This window comes from Pogoniulus pusillus, chromosome 22, assembly GCF_015220805.1.
Source record: "Pogoniulus pusillus isolate bPogPus1 chromosome 22, bPogPus1.pri, whole genome shotgun sequence".
NCBI classification, from domain to species: domain Eukaryota; kingdom Metazoa; phylum Chordata; class Aves; order Piciformes; family Lybiidae; genus Pogoniulus; species Pogoniulus pusillus.
Window position 1 is genome coordinate 15,589,546 of NC_087285.1, and position 6,760 is coordinate 15,596,305.

Consider the following 6,760-nt stretch of genomic DNA (forward strand, 5'->3'; position numbering starts at 1 on the left):
ACAGCAGGGACAATAAGCTGCAGGGGATGAGCTGATTTGTGGTACTCTTTCCTCTGCTCCCTTTTTGTGCTCCTTTTGCAGCACTGATGGGTGCTGCTGCCCCATGCCCTGTTTCTGGGGGAGATGTTGTGCAGAGATCTGGGAGCTGGGCTCGGGACCCAGGTGCTGCAGTCTCATGGCTGTACTGGCCTGAAGGGCATTGCCAGCAGCTGCAGAAAGGATGTTCTGGGCTGCTGGCAGAGCCACTGTTCTCTGGAGAACACCAAGGAGACTGCCTTGCCTTCTACAACACCTGTGACCACTTTTCAGCCCCAGAAAGGCTGCAAAATGAGAGCTGGTAGAGGCAGGACAGTCTGCCTGAGTCCTATTCCACTTCCAAAACCTTCAGGGAGGTTTTTGCTCTGGGGAGGACCAGTTCAGGGGAGCGGGAGCAGAAGGAATGTCCTGCTGCAGCCCAGCCTCTTGTCCATAAAAGCAGCCCCGTCCAGCAAAAAGAAAGGAATGACACAGCCTCCACCTGCAGCACTGCTCTCTCAGACCGTCTCTGCCACCGCAGCGCAGTGCAGTGCTGTTATCTCCAGTGCCTGGGAGCGGGGAGCAGATTAATATTCATCACAAGGGAGCGGAGCATATGGAATATGAATAATGCTAATTGTGTCTGTATAGATTTAGCGTAAGAAGCTTCCGTGCATTAAGGAGGGAGGGAATTAGTTCTTCTCTGAACCGTTTCAGACTCATTTGTGAGGAAGGAGTTCCTGCCTGCCTGCCTGTGGGGTTTGAGAAGGGGGAGAGGATAAAACTTGTGTCCCATGCATGAGTGCTAGAGAGGCTTGGGGATGTGGGTGGGCAGACTCCCTCTCTGCCTCTCAGGGAAATGAGTGGTGGAACAAACTCAGTCACTGCAGATGTCAAGGGAAAAAAAGGAGCTGTCTGTACTGTGAGCCTTGCTGCCCTGGGCTGCCATGGACAGAACCCCCCCCACACCCTCCATAAGCTGCCTGTACTGTGGAAGTAGCTGTGAACCTGCTCTGCCTGGGCTGGTTTTCCACATGCTTGGCCCTGACTGGGGTCTTTTTTCCCTAGGGCCAAGATGCAGCAGTGCAAGGCTGGCAGATGTATTGCTCTCCCACCCTGGGTACATTTACCTGTCCCTGGGGGCAGGCAGGTGCTGTGTCTGGCAGGAGGGAGCTGATAGGAGCCAGTGCCCTGTGTATAGTGGGACTGGAGTGGATAATGAGGTGCTAGGGGCAAGAAAACTTCATGTCTTAAACATTCATCCCATTTGCCTTCCGGGGATGAAGGTTGGTGTCCCGTTTAATCAAATCAGCTCATGAATTTAATAAGGTGAAGAGGAGAAGGCTCATGTGCTTGGCTGGGCAGTAGAGGCAGGTGGGGAGACCAGGCTGTGCACTGTGGGCCCCCCTAGACTCAGGCAAGTGTGTTTTCTCTTTGTGTGGCACGGGCTGACACAAGGCAGCATCACCTTGGTCTTGGGGGATATGCAGGTGCAGTGGGACCAGAGTCCATCCCCATCTTGAAGGGCATGTTGCTAAGCCCACCCCCCTCATTCCCTTGCACTGTCTTTGGGAGTCCAGGCTGGGTACCCTTCTTCTGCTGTGCTACCCAGAGATGGCCCTGTGGCTGTGGGGAGCTCAGGAAGGCACTGGGTCATCATGCTTCTGGGGGCTGAAGCTGGCCAAGGAGGTTTTGGAGCTCCAGGAGTGGGTGGAAAGCACCTTGGGTTTGGCTGCTCCCTGAGATGCCTCCTGGCATCCCTGCAGATGCAGGGTGAGGAATGCTCCATGATTTTCCCTGAGCTCTCTGGGGCCAGCAGCCGCAATCATCTCAAACTTGACCACTGGCCTCTTTCTCTCCTCTCATCCCCAAGAAGGTGGGATTCTTCTTTCTGCACTTTGATCTTTCAAATTTTTAGCTCATTCTGGCTGCCTTATAGGCACTAATCCCTCTGCAGGCATCGGGGAAGAATCCACCTACACTCCATGCAGCAACCACGTAAGTCTTATTGTGTAAACAACACCTCAGACACGAAATCCCTAATCCTTAATAGCTGAAGCCTCCAATACCTGCTCCCCCGTGTCCTGTCTGATGGAGGCTGGAAAAGGGGGAAGGTCACTGACATGTTTGCTCCCATCATCAGCCTCAGCCCAGATTAAACATCTGTGTATGCTTTAAACCTTGGCTTTTTCCTTTCTTCCCAGTGGTCCACATCGGCGAGCCTCCCCTGGCCCCCTCCCTGCTCCATTGCATTTGTTCAGCTTAGGGGATCAAACTGGGTGATATTTGGAGTTGGGATATTTAAAATGCAAATCTCTCCTCAATAGATAAGTGGAATTTGCTCCCTCTTATGAAGGGAACCTCGGGGGAGAGCTGAGCTCCGCAGCTGGCCCGCTCTGAATGTGAAATCCAGGCTGGGGGTGATGGTGGTGGGGGTATAACTGTCTCCTCCCCCAGCCCAGCACTTCTGGTCAAACCCTTGTGCAACACCAATCTCCATCGCTGTGAAAGTGGCTGATTTTCCCCTAATACAGAGGAGAGATAAGAGCTGTGGGGCCACCAAGGAAACCTGCAGCACTTCTGTGTTACAGCCGGGGAGGGAGAAATCTCGGTGGCCGCTGGTGTAATCCCAGAGTTGATGTTTTCTTCCTCTGTGCCTGGGGTGCTGCTGATGTATCATTGTTTCTCCCTCCCAGCTTGGAAATTAAAGCTTTCGCCACTTTTTTTTTTTTTTTTTTTGCTGCAGAGGAACAAATATGTGTCTGGGAGAGAGATCTACACTTTGCTTTGCCTTTTGGAAGTGGAGTGTGATTTTCCAGTGACTGCAGATGCTAGGCCAGTCCTCATACATTGAGATGGGTTGCTGGTGAGGGGAAGAAGGAGCCCCTCACCTGCACCCCACCCCAAGCCTGCCTAGAGCAAACCAGCTGGGCTTCTACCACATGGGCTTGGCTGAGAGAAGGCTGGTGTCCTTCCTTGCCCCCTCCCCACTTCTGTAGGTGTCCCTCTTTGTTCCCACCTCCCTTGCCATCTCTGTCTGGGCATGCAGGCTCTAGGCTGGGCTGATTCACCTCCTGGCATGGCTGTGATCACAACCTGCTAAGCCTCCCTCAAGGGAGGAGAACCTGAGCAGCTTTAGGAAAAAAAATCACACAATTTGCTGCCAACCCCAACCAGAATGTGCCTGCAGACACAAGGCTGCAGCTTGTTTAGGGGGTGGGAAGGGTGGGGGGCAGGGGCTGTGTAAATTGCAGCAGGACTGAGGTGGAGAGGAACAGCCCTTCGTGGGGAAGCCCTGAGAATGCTGGGGAGGGGTTCACCAGCCCTAGATCCAGGCACGGGCAGTGGCTTCTTCCCTGCCTGCAAACGTTCTGCTTGCCCCCAGCCTCCAACTCTTCCAGCAACAATTTAAGCAGAGGGGGAAAATCCTACAGCAGAGAAAGCTGAGCTGATTCTCTGCATTGGTCCCAGGCTCCGGCAGCAGCTGGGGGCTCCCTGCAAACCGTGATGCACTGAGGAGTACCAGGAGCCTCATACGTGTATTCTGAGAAGGGAGGAAAAGGGATCTGAATTTTAACTTTGATGCATAATGTGGTTTCTCTAAAAAAAAAATCAACAGCCTTCTTGGCAGCGACCAGACAACTTCCCACTAAATCTCCTGGAGGAGCATGTTGCCAGTAGCAGAGATAAAACCTCAATGAAACACAATTAGCTCCCACTTGGATTAGCCAAACTTGCCTCTCTCCTCCCACCCAGCCACCTCGTCCCGGCTGTGGGATGGCAACTGCTTGGCACCAACCTCCAGTGTTGCTAAACCCACCGGGAGCAGGGCAGCTGCTCTGTCCCAGAGGGAGGATAGCTCTCTCTTCACAGTTAGGGGGAACAGACGTGTGATGAATGCACAGACGTTGGAGCACTGCAGGGCAAATCCTGTCTTCTTGCTGAGGACAGCAGCTTATCACGGCTGCTTTGCTGTGGTTCCCTGTGGTTTGGAGGCTGGTGGGAGCCTGGGGCAGGGTCTCTGTGTTGTGCCCTATGGTCTAGTCAGCACAAGGTCAGGGCACGGCACTGTTGCCTGCTTCCCTGCTCAGTACCAAAGAGGGGAGAAGGCGGCAGAGAAAACTTACCTTCAGCAAAGGTTGCTGAGAGATTTTTTCCCTTAGGCAGGAGTATCTTGACTATTGATTTATTTTTTGTTAGGGCTTATAAGATTGGCTGTTTTCTGCTTCTTGGGGTTTTTAGGCTTAAGCATCACTCACAATGGGAATTTCTCACCCTGCTTGTCCCTGACTCCCCGAATACTACACTGAGCTCAAACGTGTGTCAGCCTTGCTTGTGCCCCAGGCACCTTTACAGAGCAGGCTCCCACCTCCGGGCTGGGTCATGATGGCCCAGAGCCAGGCTGGCAGGGAGAGCGTGCAGAGGAGGTGGGAGAAATGCCTTGGAGCCATGCTGGGGAGGGGGTTGCTCCTGGGACCCCACTGCTGGAGGGACCAAAAGATGCTGACAGGACTTGGCGGGGAAACCAGCCCTTTAATTAAGAGCTTAATTACCCAATAATGAATGGTGGACTTAGCTCAACCTTGAAGCAGGCCAAGTGAGTGAAGTGCTGCTGGGGAGGCAAGCGGGAGGTGAGCTGAGGGCACGCTTCCCCTTCCCTGGCGTTCGCAGATATCCACAAGACCTCCACATGGAGACAATAAAATCCTCCAGCCCCCTCAGTATCTCTGTCCCTCTGCACCCTCCTGCCATACCCCACATCAGCCCCATCATCCTGCTCATAGCTGCTGGCACCCAGATCCTGCCTGGGGAAAAATGCTCTGGCCTTGCTGCCACGCTTGGGAAATTGTGGGATGCCCTGCAGAACAGGATGGCTGCACATATCAGCCTGGGGAATGAGGATGGATGACTCAAACGCAGCCCAGAGTTGGCACAGCCTGGGGACATGGCGCCAGCAGCAGGGATGCAGGATGGGACCATTCATCCCTTTGGCCATACAACATACCCTGGTGAAAGGGTGGCCTGTGGGTTTGGCATTTCTGCTGGTGGAAGAGGGAGGGGAGTCTGTGAGCTGCAAAGGGAGAAGGAGTTCTCTGGCCTGACACGTTTTGCTGCAGAAAGGCAGTTTCAGCTCCAAGGGCAAGGGAAATGAAACAGAAAAATGCCTCCTATTAAGCAAAAGGAATGGATAACCCTGTGTAACAGTGCTGTCTGCAGGGGCTTCTCACTCTGAATTTGCATCCAGAATGGCCTCATGCCAGTTCCTGGAGGGAGCCGTGCTACAGCGAGATGCTCTCTGTGCTGCTGCTGCAGGAGATAGGATGAGCTGCTGGCCCCACAGCTCTGGGGTGGGGATAGCTGCATCCAGCACCCACCCCGTGGATAATTGGCAGTGCCTAGGAAGAGAGCAGGTGGATGTCCTCTTTACAGATCTCTGTGATTCACCAGGTAGGTCCCCTGAGGAGACTGGGACCCCCATGATGTGGACTGAGTCAGAGTCATGAAGAGGTGATGGAGAGGGTTTGGTCAAAACCCATAGCCATTGCTAAGGGTGTCCTAACTGCTGGGACATGGGCAGTGCCAGCACACCCTCTCACCCTGCCTGCATCTGCATGGCCCCAGGGAATACCACCCAGCAGAGAGCCCAGCCCTGGTAGACACCCCAAGCCCAGGCAGGATATGGCTGCTGCATGTGTTCACCAAAGGGTGCTCTTTCCATTCCCTTTGCTGCTAGGTTTTTTTTTAATCCCAAGTAGATGCACTGGGTGTGCAGCAGGAAGAAAATTCACTCTGGAGCTTTCCTGAGTAATTTATCCTCTGAGAAATTAATTATCAGTTCTGGCGCTGCGTTTAATCAGCACCAGTCCCTGTGTGCCTGGGGTCAGAGGGTGTTGCTGCCTTTGCCTCCAGCAGCTTTGGGTTCCTGCTGCCAGGGAGGAGATCTGTTGCTGTCGCTGGAATGAGAGCTGGAAGCAGGGACAGAAGATCAACAGGGAGTGTGTGGCCCCAGCAGCTGTGCAAACACCACCAGAGCAGCAACACTGTGCCAGCTCTGCCTGGGTGGGTGCTGGGCTGCAACAGAGCAGACCTGGTGCTGGGAGCAGCTCAGACACCCACAAATTCCTACCCAGGGTGGCCATGGGCTGGGAGCAGGAATATAGCCTGGGAGATGGTAGCCTGTGACCTAGCACTCTATCCTGCCTCAGGGACAGCAAACCCACCCAGGCAGTGTGCACATATGCGTGCGTGTGTGGATGTTGCAACGTTTGTTTGCTGGGGGTGGGACATGGGGGCATCTGTTCCATCAGAGCTGCCTCTGGCATCCATCTCCCTGACAAATGGTGTTTGGTTTGGTGGTGGAGCCTTAATGAAAGCGGTGCCTGCTGCAGGCACGGGAGAGGAGCGCCTGCTTGAAGGACACTCTGGGGAAGTAGGAGAAGAAAAGGACAAACGGCGGCTGGACACGGCTCCCTTGCAGCACTTGTGTCTCACTGCCTGGTCGGGGCACCTGACTTTCCACGGCCAGCCCTGCGCGGGGGTCTCGGGACGCTGGGAGAAGGTGAGTTGCTGCTGGGAGTGAGAGTCTGGGGGGGCTCTTCAGCCTGTTTTCTGGGTGTGAGAAGGTGCTGGGTGGGGTCTGGCTGGTGCTGGAAGGCAGAAAGCTGGGAGTGCTGCCTGCATGCAGCATGCGCTGCCACTGCTCCAGGCTGTGGGTCTTGGGCTGTCTAGGATGTTGCTTTCCCAC